At 45.7% G+C, this 21,305-nt stretch overlaps 1 long non-coding RNA gene across 1 annotated transcript; it reads right to left on the bottom strand.

Moving 5' to 3' along the window:
* Positions 1-5,101: 5,101 nt before the first annotated feature.
* LOC148001435 (uncharacterized) lies at positions 5,102-20,566 on the bottom strand. Its single transcript, XR_015637542.1, has 2 exons — positions 20,422-20,566; positions 5,102-7,342 (listed from the first exon to the last, which is right to left on the bottom strand). It is a non-coding gene; the product is annotated as an uncharacterized LOC148001435 (long non-coding RNA).
* Positions 20,567-21,305: the final 739 nt, after the last annotated feature.

Here is a 21,305-nt window from a genome sequence, read left to right as displayed (position 1 = left end):
CTGTTGTCCCTGTGATGCCCGGTGGCAGCTCCCATGCTCTGGAGCCTGCAAACACGTGCCTGTCTCCTCCCTGTTGGGACTACCTTTCTTATCAGAGGACATTAAATGCTTAAGATACTTAGCTTTCTCGTTTTTCATCGAACTTATGTAATGACGTGCAAAATACCAGCATCTAGCCTCTCAGCATCCTGGCCCCTCCGGGCTCAGCCTGCATAGACAGCATGCACAGGCCTGGCGGGGTAGATCTAAGGGAAGGATGCCAAGGATCTAAGTGTGGATGCAAAGGGACCCAATCCCCATATCCCACCTACAGCCTGTCTTCTTAGGTCACCCAGGAGCCATCGAGTACACTTAAGCCTTAAGGCACACTGAAGCAGGCTAAGTACCCCCACAGAGAGTGAGGAGGGATTCCTATCTGTGCAGTGAGAATCAATAACCTTAGAAAAGTCAGATTCAAGTCTACTCAACCAGGAAGTTGCTACTAGAAATCTCAATGCCCTTGGACCCAGATCCTTCCTGGGGCCAGCTGGAAGGAGCATAGTGTGGGAGCCGCTTCCTGGAGTCCTTGACTAGAGTCCTGACAAGCAGATAGGAAGGCACTAGAGCCCCAAGGGTTGCCTCTCCTGCACTTTTGTCCCCGATGCTGGTTAACAACAGAAGAGCTTATGGTGTATGACAGTGTCCAAAACTAGGTGAGAGGGAAGTAGGCAGAGGGCATTTAACTTGAGCCTTTCCACCCTCCTGCATTCCCTCTGGGGAGACCCTCTGGTCACATTTCACCTTGATCCACACATTGGGATCCACTTTAGGTTCTAACCCAGTTGTTCTCAGCTTGCAGGTTGTGATCCCCCTTCACAGGGGTCACACACCAGAAACCCTGAATAGCAGACGTTTTCATTGCAGTTCATAACCACAGCAAGATTAGTTATGAAGTATCAGTGAGAATGGTTCCATGGTGTTGGCACTACCACATGGGAAACTGTAGAAGGGCTCTATAAACAGCATTGGGAAGGTTGAGAACCTCTGCTCTAACCCCATTAGAGCCCAGAGCTGGTGTCCGGAACACCCCAGTCCAGCAACACATGAGAACCTTCACAGCCCTGCTTCCTCAGCATAGATGGCTGCCCACTTGTCCTCAGGCTTTCCCCACAGCCTTTCTGACCTTGAAGTCATGGGCTCTTGGAAAGAGATGATAGATTTCAGTCACTGTGCTAAATGATGTTCTAGTGAACGAACACAGATCCCACTGGAAAACGGGAGTGCCAGAGCACAGGTGGCCACTGGAACCCCAAATGACACAAGTTGTTGTAATGTGAGGACTCATGACCCCATGAGGGATGGAACCATCTCTTGAAGGCACTGGTCTTGTGTCAAGTTTTTCTAGATTCCTGAGGGCTCCAGCTAGACTCCAGAGCCTGGTACCCTCACTGCAGCTCTGTGCATCCTAGCCCACATCGCTGCCCCTCCTTCCCCTGCCCCAGGTTTCCTCTTGTTATTCTCTTTGCCCTAGGACTCCCAGACTGGACATAGACATGGGCGGTTGGAGGCATGAACCATTGGTATGCAAGATTGGGCTAATACTGTAAAGGTACCCATTCTCCCCAGCCACTAGGGTCCTCTTCCAAATCTACATTTGACGGAAAATGCCTATTTTTCTCTGTCTCCTCCATACCAGCTAGATGGTGTCCACTTTCTAGATGATCTGAATACCAGTCAAGAGCCAGATGTCCCTACATACAGGGGTGAGGGAATGGTCCTCTACTTACCCAAACTGTAAGAGGGAGAGCGCCTGATAGTCCCCAGCAGCTCGCTACTCAAACCACAGGAAGGCAACAATTAGAAGGCCCAGTGGTCCCCTAGTCTCTCCCATTGGAGGGCTCACCCAGGGTGCCTCAGACCCATCCAAATTCCTTTAATCCTTATTTTTCCAACTGCTACCTCTTTGCTTTCTCTGCTTGCAAGACTACAAAGCTTCAAATATTACTTCAGGGTGCCCCTCTCCCAGCCTAGAAAAACCCACCAGTTCCCTTTTCTCCCCCCACTCACCTTTGGCATACTCCACCACCATCAGGAAGCTTTTGTGTTTATATTTATATTGTGGAAAAATACAAATTACATAAAATTAGTTTGTTTTACATTGTGTGTGTGTGTGTGTGTGTGTGTGTGTGCGTGCGTGTGCGCGCGCAGACACACATGCATGTAAAAACTGGTTCTCGTTCTGCATGTGGGTCCCGGGGTGGAGCTTCAGGTGGTCAGTCAGGAGCCTTTACCTGCTGAGCTATCCTGAAGGCCCCACTTCAACCAGTTTTACGATTCCACGGTGGCACAGCCATCACCAGCATCCATCACCAGCGCTTTTTAAAACACTAAACTTTAATTTGTTGCTGTATTAAATAGGCGAAATGTTAAAAAAGGCCCTTTTCTAGGCTCTTGGAAGAGTTAAAAGCCAGTGGTCCCCACTGTAGGGGCAACTGGCTGCTGTAGCAAGTGTCAGGGTTGACCACCACAATACCCACTTTCCCCATCCCACCGCTCCCTGCAGGGTCAAGGCGTGGGATGGTGGCCCTGTGGATCTTCCGCCAGCCTACCTGGTCTGATTATTGCGTAGGAGTGGGAGAACTAGTGGGCTCCACTGTGAGCGCATTTGGGGTGGACAGCAGGGTCTAGCCGGTCTGAGGGCACAGCCAGGGAGGATCTCCTGACAAGCGTGCGGAGTGAGGGCTGCAGGATAAGACTTGGAATTTCTAACTGAGAATGGACTGCTCTGTCCTTGGTCTCTGTAGGGAGGAGTATCTAGGATCTGGGATCCTAGCTGAGAGATGGGCCTAGCTGAATGCCTCTTATGGAGACAAAGATGGCCAGGATGAAATGGTCCTGTAGGCCTGGCTGTCATAACCTACCATGATTACCTTTCACACATGGGTGCCTTTCATGTGTAGCCAAAAATAATCCTAGATTGGTTTTACAACTGCACAGTTGTGAAGATGCCTCCCCAGTGCAAACAGCACAAGATCAAAACCAAGTCTCCTTCCCCTCCTCTCCCTCCCTCCCTCCCTCCCTCCTTCCCTCCCTCCCTCCTTCCCTCCCCCCTCTCTGTCTTTCCCACCACCACCTCTCTCCACCCCCCCGTGTGTTGTGTGTGTGTGTGTGTGTGTGTGTGTGTGTGTGTGTGTGTGTGTGTGTGTGCGTGTGTGTATGTGCGCGCGCGCAGAATCAATATAGAACTGTTGGGCCTCTACAATCCATTATACTTCCTTTAGGTATCCTGCCCTAACCTCTGGAGACCACTAATTTATTCTCATTCACTGTAGTGAACCATTTCATGTGTGGTTTATGTGCAGTTGTTCAGTATTTTATTACTGAACACCAGACTTTCCCAGATGCCCACTCGGGTTGCCGTGTGTTGGGGTTTATTCCTTTCTCTTGCAGAGTAGCATAGCTGAGTACGTGGGTGTACCGTAACTTAACATCCACTCAGCAAAGCACATTTGGGCCGAATAGTTTGTGAGACAGGAGAAAAGGAAAAAGTAGAGGAAATAAGAAAAGAAAAGGCCCCACACAACACCACCAAAAAAAAAAAAAAAAAAAAAAAAAAGAAAGAAAAGAAAAAAGCTGGAATCTGCTTAAACCTCTCTCACTGAGAATCAAAACTTCTATCATATTTAACATTTGTTTAAGGCCTTTTTCTCCTCTCTGTTTCTGTCTCTGACTCCTTCCATTTTTCGTATTTGGTGTAGGTGTTGTCTGTCTGGGTGACCCTGTTGTTTTTTTTTTTTTGTTGTTGTTGTTGTTGTTGTTTTTTGTTTTTTCCGGAGCTGGGGACCGAACCCAGGGCCTTGCGGTTGCTAGGCAAGTGCTCTACCACTGAGCTAAATCCCCAACCCGGTGACCCTGTTGTTAAATGTGCAGAGATCTTTCTGCCTCTGCCTTCCAAGTGCTGGGATAGAAGATGCATGCCAGCGTTACCTGGCCTTCATTCCCATCTGTAAACCTGTAAGAGACATCCTAACCCTATGTTACCCAAGTGGCCCAACCTGTCCAGGGCAGCTTCAGAGCCACCCGATGATCCTGTTTATCTAGAGGGTCTGGCATGATGGTGCATGCTTTTAATCCCAGCACTGAGGATGAGGGGGGCGGGAAGCATGTGGGTTTCTGTGAGTTCAAAGCCAGCCTGGCGTACATAGTAAGTTCCAGTCCAGCCAGGGATACATAGACCCTGGGGGTGGGAAGAGAGAAATTTCTTAGCAACTCTTTTGTATAACTTGAGTACCGCTAAGATTATATTTAATGCCAAGATATATAGCTCTGGCTATCCCTTCAGAAGCCCACACCCATGTTTGGGTATGTCGTGTTCTTTTCCTGAGTGTCTCTTGACTCCCTTGATGAAAGTTTGAATAAATATCTTTTGCCAGGTATGGTACCTCATGCCTTTAATCTCAGCACTTGGGAGGCAAAGGCAGGTACTCTTCTGTGAGTTTGAGGCCAGCCTGGTCTATGTAGCTACTTGAGGCAGGTCCATGCTACATAGTAAGATCCCGTTATTTTGTTTGTTTGTTTGTTTTGTTTGTTTGTTTTTGTTTTTTAAGATATAAAGAGGGGTTGGGGATTTAGCTCAGTGGTAAAGCGCTTGCCTAGGAAGCGCAAGGCCCTGGGTTCAGTCCCCAGCTCCGAAAAAAAGAACCAAAAAAAAAAAAAAAGAAATAAAGAAAAAACATTGAGACTTTTAAACTTAGCAACTCTTGGGGTTGGGGACATGGCTCATTTAGTAGGGCAGTTACATGGTTGCCATACAAGCACAAAGACCTGTTTGGATACCCAGCACATACTATGATCCCAGCACTGGGAAGGCAGACATAAAAAAGATCATTGGAGCTTGCTGGCCAGCAATTGTAACCAGTTGGAGAGTTTCAGGTTCAATTAGAAATGTTTTCTCAAGAAATAAGGTAGAGGGATGGAGAAACAGCTCAGCAGTTAAGAACACTGGCTGTGGGCTGGGGATTTGGCTCAGTGGCAGAGCGCTTGCCTAGGAAGCGCAAGGCCCTGGGTTCGGTCCCCAGCTCCGAAAAAAAAAAAAGAACACTGGCTGTTTTTTGCTAGAGGACTGAAGTTCAATCTGTAACTACAGCTGCAAAGACCTGATGCCATCTTCTGGCCTCCACAAGTACCAGGGGTGTACACAGCAGACAGACATACATGCAGGTAAGATGCCTGATATCAACATCTGCCACCACACGTGTGTTCATACATGGGTATTTAATAGTTTTTGCAACTCCTCTTTAAAAGATACGTACATTCTTGGGCGCTTTTCTGTTTTTAATAAATTCCAACTTTGCCTCTGCTGGTTTGTTTGTCATAAAATTCTTTCTGCACCGAAGTCAAGGATGGAGTCTTTCCTGTGTTGAGGTCTCTAAAGACTGAAGGAATGGCGAAGGGGAGCTGAGCCTCAGGTCCCTGCTGCCAGTGGCAGTTTCCAGGTTGGTTTTCCTATCGCAAACAAAGCTGTCATTAACATTCATGTACAGGCTTTTGGGTGAACAGACATCTTTATATCTTTGGAATAAATACCCCAGAATGTAACTGCTAGGTCATATGTTTAAGTGCGTGTGTAACTTTAGTAAAGCTGTCAGACTGTTTCCAGAGCAGCTGCAGCACTACATCCCCACCAGCCGCACCGCGAGCTCCTGTTTCCCTGCATCAGTGCCCAGATTGTCTCTGCTGTGATAAGCAGAGTGGTGGCTCCACAGAGTCCTGGCCAGGCCCTGTGGGGGTGGGGCGGGGATCAAGGTTGTAGGTAGAATTTAAGTTTCCAGCAGTTGACCCTGAACAGCAGATTGTTCTGGATTCCTGGGTGGACCTAAAACCACCCAAAATAATTGCCTGATTCCATAAACGCAATGAGTTGGAAGAATCAGGAAGACTTGCTGTGGATCCCTGGCTTCTGCTGTGGGTGAACCCTGACCACGAACTCAGGGACTTCTGCCATCTAGATTGTGGAATACTTTGTTCTGTATAAGACTGATTTTGTTATCGTTTGTGACAGTAGTAATAGGAAATGATACAGGTTGGAACAAGATTGGTTTAGGTTTTTAGAAATGAGGCCTACTGCGTAGATCAGGCTGGCCTGAAACTCAGAGAGATCTGCCTAACCCCAAGTTCTGGGATTAAAGGTATGCCATTGCGTCTGACATCACTAAACATTCTGTCCCTCCTAATAGATATGAGAAGGCATCTCCTGATTTAATGTTCATGCCTCCGGTGGCCAGTGACTGAGCATTGAGCAGTCTTCTTAAGTGCTTTCTGTCACACATGGTGCGAACTCTGTGAGTCTTGGCCAGGTTCTAATTGAATTCATTGTTTTTTATAAGTGTCAGATTATGTACATTTTATATATTCTAGATAAAAATCATTTGCTGGCTGTGCAATTTAATGTTTTCCTATGGCTGCATGCATGCATATATACATACATACATACATGCTTTTATATACATATATAACAATCAATATAGAAGACTTTTATGTCCCCAAAAAGTGGGCAGCAACTGACCCAAGCTGGTATCCTCCAGTTTGACTCAGTTCTCATCCTGTCTCCCTGGCCATAACATTGGATTACACAGATTGAGGGTGTGGTCTCCCTCATTAGCCCCTCTTCAGAATCAGTCACAAGCCCCAGGTGTCTCACCTGTTCTTCTGCGTGACTGGCTATAACCTGGGTTTCTAGAACTTTCTGCTCAAACTCAGTTAATTTCCTTGGGCAACTTAATAGAGTTAGGGAAATTCCCAGGTACTTCACAGGCATTAACAGAACATGCAAATGAGGACTCAGAGTAATCTCTGTGGAAAGGGCCTTCCTAGACCACAGCCCAGGAACATTCACAGGTTTTAACTGGCTACCGTGTCTGAATGGGGTTTAATGAAGGCTCGTTGTGGTCAGTATAATTTTTAGCCCTTCCCTGTCCTGGGATAGATTTTGTAGTGGTCACCAGCCATCCTAGGATGCTACCTAGGATGCGGCAGCCACAATGTATCTCATTAGCACACAAGACACCATCACTCCAACAGGTTCCAAGGATTTGGGGAGTCTACATGCCTAGAAATCTATAAGAAGTCCAAATATATTCTCCACAACACCAGAGTAGTTAGTAATTCAGCACTTTTACATAGTCTTGCTATCCCTGAACAAAAGTTTTTAATGTTGATGAGATCCAGTGTTTCAAAATTTCCATTTATGAATCAGTTTCTGGCGTCAGATCTAAAAAAAAATCTTATCCTAGATCTCAGACTTTCTCCCATGTTTTTCTTGAAATTTTGTTGTTACTTTTTTTTTTGGTTCTTTTTTTCGGAGCTAGGGACCGAACCCAGGGCCTTGTGCTTCCTAGGCAAGCGCTCTACCACTGAGCTAAATCCCCAACCCCTTGTTGTTACATTTTTACATTCAAGTCTGAAGTCCGTCTTGAGGGAATTTTTATGTAAAATGTAGGGATTTTGATTTGCAAGCCTGGATCACACAGATTGAGGGCGTGCGGTCTCCTGGATTCAGCACTGTTCACTGAAAGGATGGTCTTCCCGCCATGACCTCCCTTTGTCCCTTTGTTCCTCCAAAGTGAATCGAGGCAGCTGGATAGATAGCACAGGCACTCAACACCAAGCCTGACAACTTGACTTCCCAGAACCCGCATGGTAGAAGGAGAGACTTGACTCTTGACACGTTATCTTCTGACTTTTACACATGCATACACGTGTACACATACATACAAATAAATGTAATTAATAAAATGTTGGAAAGTGAGGTTTTGTAATAGGAACAGAACAGAATCCCGAGTGACACCCTCTGAGATTTCCAAGGATCTTGTGTTCCAGAACAAAGAGTTGGACTAAGGACAAATGGATAGTTAAAGAAACTAGACAGTGTAAGAAAAGGGCTGGCATGATAATACAGACCTTTAATCCTAGCGCCCAGCAGGCAGAGGCAGGTGCAGGTGGATCATCTATGGATTTGAGACTAGCACTGAGTTCTGGGACATCCAAGGCTACACAGCAAAACGAGAGAGAGAAAGAGGGAGGGAGGGAGGGAGGGAGGGAGAGAGAGAGAGAGAGAGAGAGAGAGAGAGAGAGAGAGAGAGAGATTTTTCCCAAATGGAAATGCGTTGGAACATGACCAAGGCCCAAACAAAGCCTCCCTACCTCAGAGCCATGACGTGTATAGGTAACGTCATTTACCCTCTCCCACCTTTCTCTGTATATCATGATTTTCTAGAGCATGCTCTGTCTCTTACTTGTAGCACATTTTGGCCTTTCTTCATGACCAACCTACCCTATTACCATAGAGTACTAGTGAGTGCCCATGATTCTAGCTACTGGAGAAGCTGCAGTGGGAGGATCACTTGAGTCCAAGAGAATATCCTGGGACACAGTGAAGTACTCAACCAAAAGGAGAAGGAGCATTGGGCATAATTTCTTTTTCTGTTGAGTTCCAGTCATCTGTGTATCTACCTTCCACCAACACGGTTTTAGTTCTATATTTTGTAGGCCCAACACATTGAGGCCTTTTTGTATCTCTTTTACTTATTGTATGCTCTTTGCACATAAATTTTAGAGTTTAGAACAGTATGCATTTCTACAAAAGGCCATGTTGAGGGTTGCGTTTTCAAGGCAGACTTGCCACTCAGCTCTCAAACTCACAGCCCTCCCACTTGAGCCTCAAGTTCAGTGTTATGCCCAGCACTTTGTCACAATTCTAATGTTAGAATTAGATTAAACCTATAAATCAGTTTGAAAGATTTGACCTCTTTCCTGTGTTGAGTCTTCCAAGCCACAAGCATGGTATGTTTTCAAACATTTCAAATCAATCAAGTATTTCATTATTGTTTAAGGGCTTCTCTTGCTGTGATAAAATACCATGACCAAAAGCAACTTGGGGAGGAATTAATTTCATCTGACAGCTTACAGTCCATCATTGAGGGAAGTCAGGACAGGAAATCAAAGCAAGAAAACCTACATGCAGGCAGGAACCAAGGCAGAAACCATGGTAGAACACTGTCTATCGGACTGCTCATCATGGCTTCCTCAGCCTGCTTTCTTGTACCGTCTAGGACTACCTGCCTGGTGTGGCACCACACACAATGGACTGGAACTTCCCACATCATTCACTAAGAAAATACTCTACAAGCCAGTCTTATGGAAACATTTTCTCAATTAAAGTTCCCTCCTCTCAGATAACTCTTAACTTGTATCAAGTTGGGAAACTTTTATAATTTCATGCATTCTGCATGTGTTTTGTATGTATGCATGCATGCCAGAGCTCTCGAGAGAAACCACTGATGGGGTGAATCTATACATATTAAAAGGCACTTTATTAGAGAAGTTTATAGGCTGTGGTCTGGCTCATCCAGCACTTGTTGCCTCCTGATGGAAAGGCCAAGTTGTTCAGTCCATGAGACGGACATCTCAGGTGACCTTCAGTGTATGCTGGGATCCCGAAGAGGTAGGTTCTAAAGCCACTGAAAGAGCGCCTCAGTGGCAGGATTTATTTTTAAATGATGGCTTAAGGGAGGAAAAATTAGGTACGAAATATGGACTAGAAAATAAATACAAGTGTTAGCTGTTTTCTTACTAATTATTTTATAACCACAAACTTGTACAGAGGAGGATGCCCTGTACAAAGCAACAGATTCAAACATGATGCTCCCTTAGCCAGGTTGAAGATCCAGCCTCCGGTATTGAAATTTAGGATGCAGTCCTTGTTTTTGAATGAGTCACTGGGTGTTTGGCACAGTCCATGCTTTTAACCAGTGTCTTAGTTAGGGTTTTACTGCTGTGAAGGGACACCATGACCAAGGCAGCTCTTATAAGGACAACATTTAATTGGGCTGGCTTACAGGTTCAGAGGTTCCGTCCATTATCATCAATGTGGGAACATGGCAGCATCCAGGCAGGCATGGTGCAGGAGGAGCTGAGAGTTCTACCTCTTCATCTGAAGGCTGCTAGCAGAATACTGGCTTCCAGGGAGCTAGGACTAGGGTATTAAAGCCCACCCCTAAAATGACATATCTACTCCAACAGGCCACACCTCCAAATAGTGCCTCTCCCTGGGCCAATCATACACAAACCTTCACAACTAGATTTGAACAGAAGAATGGCCACCCGACCCAGGTAGAAGTAGATGAAGCGTCTGTGTGTTACCTAGCTACTGAAGTCCAGTCCCACAGAGCAGTGCCAGATACCTAACTACTGAAGCTCCATCCAGGGGCCTAACTACTGAGGTCCCACCCCACAGAGCAGTGCCAGGTCTGCTCCACGGTGTCTTTTTCTGCATTGTACTTCTCCAACACCTGAGTCTTGCGCTCCACTGAATCTTGTGTCCTGTCTTCTGACAAGTCTGCATTTCTGATCACCGCCTTCCAGTTGCACACGATTACCATGGAGCAGGGGCCAGTAGGCTCCAGGGAACTCCTGGGGAAGGTGCTGGTGCTGCTCAAGCAGCAGAGATCTGGTTGCTGCCGAAGCCATGGTGCGTCTCTTCTGTCTTTTTATACAGGCTGCTGTGAGAAGGCAGGGCCAGGTTTACAGCGGTCTCCTGACCTCAAGTGATCCAATCAAGAAAAATCCTATCCCTGTGCCCCAATGCTTGGGTTTTAGTTGATTCCAGACGTAGTCAAGTTTTGGTGTTTTCTGTTAGTTTATAGAAATAAAACAAACATTTGTGTGTTGGTTTTAGATCCGCAGCCTTACTAAACTTCTTGGTTCTAGGATCTCCTGTTGTAGTGGCTAGAACTTAAGTACTGTGTTGGCAAGGACTGTGGGCACACATTTACTTCACTTCTCTACGACTGAGGTGGAAATTATCCAGTCTGCTACTACCTAGGTACAGTTTTTGGTAGACCCCTTAAGGGTTGAAGAAATTTCTCTCCCTGTTTGCTGAGCCCAAAAGGTTATGCAGTAAAAGTTCGGTCCCCAGGACAGCCGTGTTCAGAAGTAACAGGATGGGGAAAGTAAGACAGTAGGTTAGTTCACTAGTGGAGTCTACATAGATGAGCTATTGGAAGGTAATAGAAGGAGAAGATACGACTGACTACCAGGAGAAGGCCTTCTAAAAAGATTTATTTTTATTATGTGTAAGTGGTAGCTATGTACATATGAAGCCAGATGCCCTTGGAGGCCAGCAGAGGCCATCAGATCCCTTGGAGCTGGAGTCACACAGTCCTGAGCTGTCCTGTAGGTGCTGGGAACAGAGCTCTGCAGGAACTGCACACAGTCTTTTTTTTTTTTTTTTTTTTTTTAATTAACTTGAGTATTTCTTATATACATTTCGAGTGTTATTCCCTTTCCCGGTTTCCGGGCAAACATCCCCCTCCCCCCTCCCCTTCCTTATGGGTGTTCCCCTCCCCACCTTCCCCCCATTGCCGCCCTCCCCCCAACAATCTAGTTCACTGGGGGTTCAGTCTTAGCAGGACCCAGGGCTTCCCCTTCCACTGGTGCTCTTACCAGGATATTCATTGCTACCTATGAGGTCAGAGTCCAGGGTCAGTCCATGTATAGTCTTTAGGTAGTGGCTTAGTCCCTGGAAGCTCTGGTTGCTTGGCATTGTTGTTCATAAGGGGTCTCGAGCCCCTTCAAGTTCTTCCAGTTCTTTCTCTGATTCCTTCAACGGGGGTCCTATTCTCAGTTCAGTGGTTTGCTGCTGGCATTCGCCTCTGTATTTGCTGTATTCTGGCTGTGTCTCTCAGGAGTGATCTACATCCGGCTCCTGTCGGTCTGCACTTCTTTGCTTCATCCATCTTGTCTATATGGGTGGCTGTATATGTATGGGCCACATGTGGGGCAGGCTCTGAATGGGTGTTCCTTCAGTCTCTGTTTTAATCTTTGCCTCTCTCTTCCCTGCCAAGGGTTTTCTTGTTCCCCTTTTAGAGAAGGAGTGAAGCATTCACATTTTGATCACCTGTCTTGAGTTTCATTTGTTCTAGGCATCTAGGGTAATTCAAGCATTTGGGCTAATAGCCACTTATCAATGAGTGCATACCATGTGTGTTTTTCTGTGATTAAGTTGCCTCACTCAGGATGATATTTTCCAGTTCCATCCATTTGCCTACGAATTTCATAAAGTCATTGTTTTTGATGGCTGAGTAATATTCCAGTGTGTAGATGTACCACATTTTCTGTATCCATTCCTCTGTTGAAGGGCATCTGGGTTCTTTCCAGCTTTTGGCTATTATAAATAAGGCTGCGATGAACATAGTGGAGCACGTGTCTTTTTTATATGTTGGGGCATCTTTTGGGTATATGCCCAAGAGAGGTATAGCTGGATCCTCAGGCAGGTCAATGTCCAATTTTCTGAGGAACCTCCAGACTGATTTCCAGAATGGTTGTACCAGTCTGCAATCCCACCAACAATGGAGGAGTGTTCCTCTTTCTCTGCATCCTCGCCAGCATCTGCTGTCACCTGAGTTTTTGATCTTAGCCATTCTCACTGCCGTGAGGTGAAATCTCAGGGTTGTTTTGATTTGCATTTCCCTTATGACTAAAGATGTTGAACATTTCTTTAAGTGTTTCTCAGCCATTCGGCATTCCTCAGCTGTGAATTGTTTGTTTAGCTCTGAACCCCATTTTTTAATAGGGTTATTTGTCTCCCTGCGGTCTAACTTCTTGAGTTCTTTGTATATTTTGGATATAAGGCCTCTATCTGTTGTAGGATTGGTAAAGATCTTTTCCCAATCTGTTGGTTGCCGTTTTGTCCTAACCACAGTGTCCTTTGCCTTACAGAAGCTTTGCAGTTTTATGAGATCCCATTTGTCGATTCTTGATCTTAGAGCATAAGCCATTGGTGTTTTGTTCAGGAAACTTTCTCCAGTGCCCATGTGTTTGAGATGCTTCCCCACTTTTTCTTCTATTAGTTTGAGTGTATCTGGTTTGATGTGGAGGTCCTTGGTCCACTTGGACTTAAGCTTTGTACAGGGTGATAAGCATGGATCGATCTGCATTCTTCTACATGTTGACCTCCAGTTGAACCAGCACCATTTGCTGAAAATGCTATCTTTTTTCCATTGGATGGTTTTGGCTCCTTTGTCAAAAATCAAGTGACCATAGGTGTGTGGGTTCATTTCTGGGTCTTCAATTCTATTCCATTGGTCTATCTGTCTGTCTCTGTACCAATACCATGCAGTTTTTATGACTATTGCTCTGTAATACTGCTTGAGTTCAGGGATAGTGATTCCCCCTGAAGTCCTTTTATTGTTGAGGATAGTTTTAGCTATCCTGGGTTTTTGTTATTCCAGATGAATTTGCAAATTGTTCTGTCTAACTCTTTGAAGAATTGGATTGGTATTTTGATGGGGATTGCATTGAACCTGTAGATCACTTTTGGTAAAATGGCCATTTTTTACTATATTAATCCTGCCATTCCATGAGCATGGGAGATCTTTCCATCTTCTGAGGTCTTCTTCAATTTCTTTCTTCAGAGTCTTGAAGTTCTTATTGTACAGATCTTTTACTTGCTTGGTTAAAGTCACACCGAGGTACTTTATATTATTTGGGTCTATTATGAAGGGTGTCGTTTCCCTAATTTCTTTCTCGGCTAGTTTCTCTTTTGTGTAGAGGAAGGCTACTGATTTATTTGAGTTAATTTTATACCCAGCCACTTTGCTGAAGTTGTTTATCAGCTTTAGTAGTTCTCTGTTGGAACTTTTGGGATCACTTAAAACACAGTCTTAACCACTGGGCTGTCCGTCATTGCAGCCTGAGCAGAGTTTTTAGGGATGTGCAGCTGAAGGCTGTGCCTATCTTAGGTTTCTTCACAACTCTTCCCTCTCCTTAGCGCTGTCTCCTTCTCTACCTGCTCTGCTGAATACATCACCATGATGTCGCCTCACTATGACCCAGAAACACAAGCCAAGCGATCAGAAATTGAAACCTGGGTCAAAATCAATCCTTCCTGCTTTAAGGTGGATGTTCTTGGGTAGTTTGTCGTATCACAGTGATGGAGATTTCTCATAAACACAGATGTGTGTGTGCACGCACACACCTTTGATGATTTGTCTTTTTTAAAGATTTATTTCTTATGTGTGTAAGTGTTTCCCTATATTACACACCCGGAGCCCATGGAGGCCAGGAGAGGGTTAGATCTCCTGGAACTAGAGTTAGAAGCAGTGTAAGACACCTGACGTGGGCTCTGGGACCTGAACCTGGGCAAGAGCAACGAGCTTCCTATAGCTGTCTTAGTGGTTGCTCTTGGCATGACCACAGTAGACATCTGTGACTTACACTGTTGGTGTCCACACCTCCTCGTTTTCACTGTGTCTAAACCTTAATTCCATTAACGTTCCTTTCCCCTCTCTGATTTAAGAATGAAATTGTTAAAGGATTCCTTCCACACCGAGGAACCACATCAGGCGGTACTCAAGTTTTTGCTTTAACCATTGGGTGTGACTAAAGAAATCCATGAAGTGAAGAGTCTGCTTTCCATACCTTACTTTTATTCTTTACATTAAATTGTTTTCTCTTGGGCTGAAAAGATGACTCAGCAGTTAAGAGTACTGACTGCTCTTCCAGAGTCCTGAGTTCAATTCCCAGCAACCACATGGTGGCTAACAACCATCTGTAATGGGATCTGATGCCCTCTTCTGGTGTGTCTGAAGACAGCTACAGTGTACTCACATACATTAAATAAATAAATAAATAAATAAATAAATAAATAAATAAATAATCTTTAAAAAGAAAAAGCGTGCACCTGTGAGAGTGCACCTGTGAGAGTGCACCTGTGAGAGTGCACCTGTGAGAGTGCAACCATGCAGGCGCTCACAGAGGCCAGTGATGGCCTCAGGTCCTCTGGAGCTGCCTGACAAGTGTGTTGGGAATCAAACTTGGATCCTTTGGGAGAGCAAGTGCTTTAACTGCTAAGCCATCTCTTCAGTCTAGTCCTTCCCATCACTCACTTCCCTTTTCCTTGTAACCTTTGCTTGTTTTGGGACATTTGACCCTTGAGGTTAGGTCGTAGGGAATCCATTCTCTTTCTTCTTCATCTGGAGTTGGATTTTCTCCACACCCCTGGAAAGGTTTTGTTGGATATTGAGTTTTTTGGTAAGAGGGTTTTGTTTTGTTTGTCTGTCTGTCTGTTTGTTTGTTTGTTTTTCTTTCCAGCACCTGAAAACACTTCTGCTTCTGACCATGGTGGATTCCAGGGAGACTTTACTGCCATGTGGACTGTGTGTCTCTGTGGGATATACACCAGCTTCACTTGGGATGCTGTAACTTCTTCCCTTTGCCTTGAGGGTTTTTTTTTTTTTTATAGATTTATTTATGTATCTGAGTGCACTGTAGCTGTCTTTAGACACCAGAAGAGGACATCAGATCCAATTACAGATGGTTGTGAGCCACCATGTGGTTGCTGGGATTTGAACTCAGGACCTGTGGAGGAGTGGTCAGTGTTCTAACCTCTGAGCCATTGCTCCAGCCCGCCTTGGGTTTTAAAAGTTTAATAGTGTGATGCGAATTGATTTAATATTATGATGTGAATTGATTTGGTTTTTGCATTATTTAGTATTTGATCCACTTCTTAAAAACTATAGGTTTGGTTCCTTTGTGACAGTTGGAGTGCTTTCAAACATGTTTTGGGTAATTTTTGATCCCTAACTCTTTCCCCCTCATGGACTCCAGTGAGATCTGCTTCTCCCCTCACACACACCTCGCCGCACCCCTCCCCAATCCCCCACACATGTTCCTGAGGCCTTGAGCCTTTCTTTTTTCCAGTCTGTTGCTGAGTAAATCCCATTGGCCTGCCTTCAGGGCTGCCACCTCAGTCCTCACTGGTGCACTCCTGAGTCCATGCAGCCAGGCTTTAAATCCAGGGGTTGCATTTCTCAGTTTTATATTTTTCACTTGGGTCCTTTACATAAAAAATAAATTTAGGGGGGCTGGGGATTTAGCTCAGTGGTAGAGCGCTTACCTAGGAAACGCAAGGCCCTGGGTTCGGTCCCCAGCTCCGAAAAAAAGAACCAAAATAAATAAATAAATAAATAAAATAAATTTAGGGACTGGAGAGGTGGCTCAGCAGTTAGGAGCATGTTCTGTTCTTCTAGAGAACCCAGATTTTTGTTGGCAGCATAGCTGGCTCACAACCTGTAACAAGCTTGAGGGAATCTAGCTTCCTAGAGCACCTGCATACACATGCAGGTGAATGTGTGCATACACAGAGGTGAATGTGTGTATTATATATATAGTGTGTGTGTGTGTGTGTGTGTGTATGTGTGTGTGTGCGAGCATATACATACAATCCAATAAAATAATAAAATGATAAGTCTATAAAAAAACAAACTTATGAAAGCCAGATATGGTGTCTTAATCCCTTTAATCTCAACACTTGGAAAGCAGAGGCAGGTAGACCTCTGAGTTGCAGTCTGTCTTGGTCTCCATTAATCAATCAGTTAATTCCCAGACAGGCAGGACTGCATAGGAAGACCCTGTCTCAAAAACAAAACAACCATTCAATAAATAAACTTATTGAGTGTTTTGCTGCTTAGGTCAAAATAATTGGTAACTCTTTTGCCTGAGCATTTTAATGATAGCTGCTCTCCAGTCTCTGTGAGGGAACTGTAGTGTTACAATGGACATCAGTTGATTACTTCTCTCAAACTGTGGCTTTCCCAGCTTCTGGTACTGTGTGTGAGCATCTATCAGATCATGGAAACTGGTGGTTATCCTAAGGGACTCTCACTCCTCTTTAGGTTGCTTTAGCAGGTGCTTGTCCTTTTTTGGTCTAACCTGAGCAAGCATCTAGACTACTCTGTGAGATACAGTTTCACGGGCATGGCAGTTTCCGAGACCCGGCATTTCCGCTGTGGTGCGCTGCGTGCCACAGTAGATGGTCCTTCCGCTGGGCCCGGCCGGGCTCCTGTAGCACTCTGAGGAGAGAAGGTTGCACTGCCTCTTCCTTCCCGTCCCAGCTGTGGTTGACTCTATTTCCCAGTCCTTCGACAAGATGTAGATTTTCCTGTGCTTTGCTTATTTTCTGTTATTCCTGTAGAAAATTCGCACTGCAGGGCTCTCTGTGCCTAATCCCAGCATGTGGGAGCTAAGACAGCAACCAGGAGAGCTGCCACAGCGTAGCTCTCAAGAACCAGGCCCCAGCCAGTGTGCCGCTTTCTTTTCAGCTCTCTGGGTCCCTTTGTACGTGTCGTATGGTATCGATGGGGAGAAGCCCTAGAGAGAGTGGGTCTGCGCTGTCTTGTCCTCACACCAGAAGCCCGGTTCTGCCATCTCATCCTGGTATCTTTCTCCCCAAAGAAAGGAATTGTGGGTGGAAGTCCAGTCCACACAGAAAGCTCCTGAGCTTTCCAAAAGGCTCTTGTCATTGTGAAGGCTGATGAGAGGACAGGCTGAGTGTGCACGCAGAAGTTATGGGCCAGAAAACACCAGATTTCAGGAGCACAGAATGAAGGAGCCCCGTTTGCAGAGTTCCTGTCTGGTAGGCCACAGAGTGCCAGGGCCTTATAAAGCACAAATGCTGGGGACAGGAGAGAAGGCTAGGAGAAAGGCAGGCGAGGCAGTTGGGAGAGGAGGAATGGTCGACCTGGACCTCGGAGGCTTGGACTCTCATGTTTCCTGATGGACCCAGGGTAGATGCTTCGCTCTGGAAGCTCTGAGGCCCCACCCAAACCTCGGTTGGTCAGAAACTGCCTTACTAAGAAGGGAAGACACAGCTGGGCACAGGGCCAGGAAGGATTTGTAGGGAGCAAGGTCCCTGGGTAGAACAGGAGGGAAGCACTCAGAGGAGCAGGAGGTGGCCGCTCTCAGCCGTTCCCATCCGAGGATAAAAATACCAGCTTGCAAAATCAGCTGCTAATCTTGTTGCTAGGTAGAGTTCAGCTCCTGAATTGCTGTTCTGTGCTAAGTTTGGCTGAACAGCTTTTCCTGGGAATCAGACACCCTGCCTGCTAGCTCTGGACCCTGGAGGAGGCGCAAGAAGGCAGGCATTTGGCTGTTGGTGTACAGGGTATAGCTCGATTATTATCAGCTTTCCCACCCCTAATGACAGACAGACAGACATGGAAAACAAAGGCACAGATCCCACTGAAGCACATAAAGGAAGATCTGGCCTGTGGAAAAGAGCTAGTCTTGGGCCAGCAAAGCTGCCTTCAACCATCTGCAGAGCTGTGGAAAAGGCTGTGCCTTAGATGGTTTATAAAGACACACAGCACACAGAGAGCTGGACAGGGTGGGTCATGGGCATTGTGGCACCATGATATGAAGACACTGAACACATAGGGAACTGGACAGGGCAGGTCACGGCAGTGTGGCACCATGATATGAAGACACACAGCACATAGGGAGCTGGACAGGGCGGGTCATGGGCAGTGTGACACCATGATATAAAGACAGCACATAGGGAGCTAGACAGGGCAGGTCATGGGCAGTGTGACACCATGATGACGATCTTGAACTGCATGGATCTTAGTAGGATGGGCTTCATGCAGCTCTAGACACCAGGGAACAGACTTGCAGAAAAAGTGCCCTTGTCCCCTCCAATTCCATCTGACCCTTGAGTGACCTTGGTCGAGGCCTGAACAGAGGATGCATGGCCTCTGTAGCTGACCATTTGGACAAAGGGACAGGGAGAATGGCTAGAGAACTGTGTGAGGGACCCAGGAAGGGTTACGCAGGAGTGAGAAAACATGGGAAAGAAAAGCTTTTATTCTCTGAAGAGTGGTGTGGAAGAGTAGGGGGGCGTTTGTTTAATCTAGAACAGTCTCTTGCACGGCGGGGTCTGGCCATGGCCAGCAGGCTCTGTGCAACGGGTCCTCTCTCCTCGAAGCAAGAGGCAGGGGTGTCAGTGTGTCCTCCCTCATCTGGGCCACCAGCTGTTCCTTTTCTTTGTTCCTTTAATAACAGCTTTATTGAGGTATAATTCACATAGCATAAGATCCACTGTTTAGAGCATGCAACCCGGTGCTTTCGGGCATTCACAGCATTCGGCAGCCCTTACCACTTCCTAAATTTAGACTGTGTTCTTCACCCCAGAAAGAATCCTGTATCCACCGGCAGTCAACTCCCCGTCCCCACAAAGCCTCATCAGTCAGTCTACTCACTGATACCACCTCTCTGAGTTTACCTGCCTCATAGAATAGAGTTGGACCTCTACTGCACACCACAAAGAGAAATTAACCCAAAATATATCCCGACTTAAACATAAGAGCTGACCCCATAGAACGCTGAAGAAAACAAGTATCTTCATGACTTTGGGTTTGACCATGGCTTCTTTGCTATGGCATGGATCAAGTGATCTTTATTGAGATTAGGACTTTTAGGACATCAAAATACATTATCCAGAAGATAAGCAATAACCTACACTTCCACCTGTACAATGAAATAAAATACCTGTGATCATATATCCTGCGCGTGTTCAAGGTCAGGAATGTAGGAAGAAGCTGGGCATGGTGGCGCACACCTTTAATCCCAGCACTCGGGAGGCAGAGGCAGTGATCTCTGAGTGAGGCCATCTGGGCTACAGAGTGAGTTCTAAGACAGCCAAAGCTATGTGAGAGACCCCATCTCAAAAAATTGTAGAAAGAGCCTTCCCTACTCACCACAGGACAAAGTGGTGGAACGTGGGCAAAGCACATACTCAAATGTCCAAACTCTCAGGAGGAAATCAAAGGTGTCAGGGAGGCTGTAAAGGAGCAAGGGCCTGGGCTGGAGAGATGGCTCAGTGGTTAGAGCACTGACTGCTGTCCCAGAGGTCCTGAGTTCAATTCCCAGCAACCACATGGTGGCTCACAACCATCTGTAATGGGGTGTGGCGTGTCTGAAGACAGCTCCAGTGTGCTCATATACATAAATAAATCTTTTTTTTTTAATAAAGAAAAGTGAAGGCCTCATTTACTGCTGGGAGAGTTGGGAAATGGTGCAGGTGCTTATGGGAAACAACCCACCACTTCCTTATGCTAAACATGGAGTTGCCAATATGAGCAGTCATTCCACTCCTAGATATAGACCCAAAGAATTCAAACCACTCAGATGGGTACTTGCAGTCAGTGAAGCAGTATTCATAGTCACCCAAAGGAGAGAACCCCAAGTGTCTAATAACCTTTGGATGGTTACAAAGAATGTGGTATATCTGTGCACTGATTCTCATTCTAGCATAAAGAAGTTTGGGGGCTGAGGCTATGTCTCTCCATTTGGTGTAATGCTTGCCTAGCATGCACAACTCTTGAGGTTGAGCCCCAGCACCAAATTAAACCAGGTGTCATGGCATGTGTTGTAACCTGAGCACCTGAGAGGTGGAAGCAGGGTGGATCAGAAATTTCAGCTCATTCTCGGCTACACAGAGAGTTTAAAGCCAGTCTCGTGTGGGGATGCTAGGAGATGTTGTTAATGGTATAGCACGGTTGGGGTTGGGGATTTAGCTCAGTAGTAGAGCGCTTGCCTAGCAAACACAAGGCCCTGGGTTCCGTCCCCAGCTCAAAAAAAAAAAAACAAAAAAAAAAAAACAAAAAAAACCAAAAAAGGGGTTGGGGATTTAGCTCAGTGGTAGAGCACTTGCCTACCAAGCGCAAGGCCCTGGGTTCGGTCCCCAGCTCTGAAAAAAAAAACAAAAAAACAAAAAAACAAAAAAACAAAAAAACAAAAACAAAAAAACAAACTTGCAGACATGCTCAGAGGAGCAAGTCAAAGAGTAGGATTTTGCTACTTGAATATTTCAATGTTCAGGCAATTCACAGAGACAAGGAGGTTATAATGCTCCATGGCTAGAGTTCTGCGTGGGACAATGAGTGGTTTGGAAATATGTGAGTGATGGTTGCATATCTGGTGGAAGCCCTTCATGTCACTCGAATCGTCTACTTTGATTAAAATCAAAATTTTGTTGTATAAGTGCTTTAGCGCCAGTTTTAAAATGTTAAAAATGTATGCGCGTGTATTACCTCAGAACTCAGGAGTCTGAGGAAGAAGGGTTACAGAGAGCCAGCCTAAGGGACGCAGGGAAACACTTGTCTCAAAGGAAGTAAAATGCAAACAAACTGTATGCATGCTGGTTCCAGGACATGGCTGGGTGGCCTAGAGAAGTTAATCATTTCTTTTACCTCCTACAGCGGCCCTACATGTATTACGTAGCCTGTGAAATTGTTGTCAAAATCAAATGACATCATTCGTGTGGCTACTTAGAACAAAGTCTGACCAGTAGTGAGTGTTTAATAAGGGGAACCTTTGTTATGTGATCATTTTTGCTCTCTCTAGAAATATGCTGTTTGACACCATCTATAAAAATACATCTTCTGGGGCTGTAGAGAGGGCAGGCTCAGTGGTTAAGCACACTCACTGCC

The sequence above is a fragment of the Rattus norvegicus genome, chromosome 14, assembly GCF_021556685.1.
Source record: "Rattus norvegicus strain SHRSP/BbbUtx chromosome 14, alternate assembly SHRSP_T2T, whole genome shotgun sequence".
In the NCBI taxonomy this organism is placed as follows: domain Eukaryota; kingdom Metazoa; phylum Chordata; class Mammalia; order Rodentia; family Muridae; genus Rattus; species Rattus norvegicus.
This window is presented reverse-complemented; position numbering and strand designations above follow the sequence as displayed.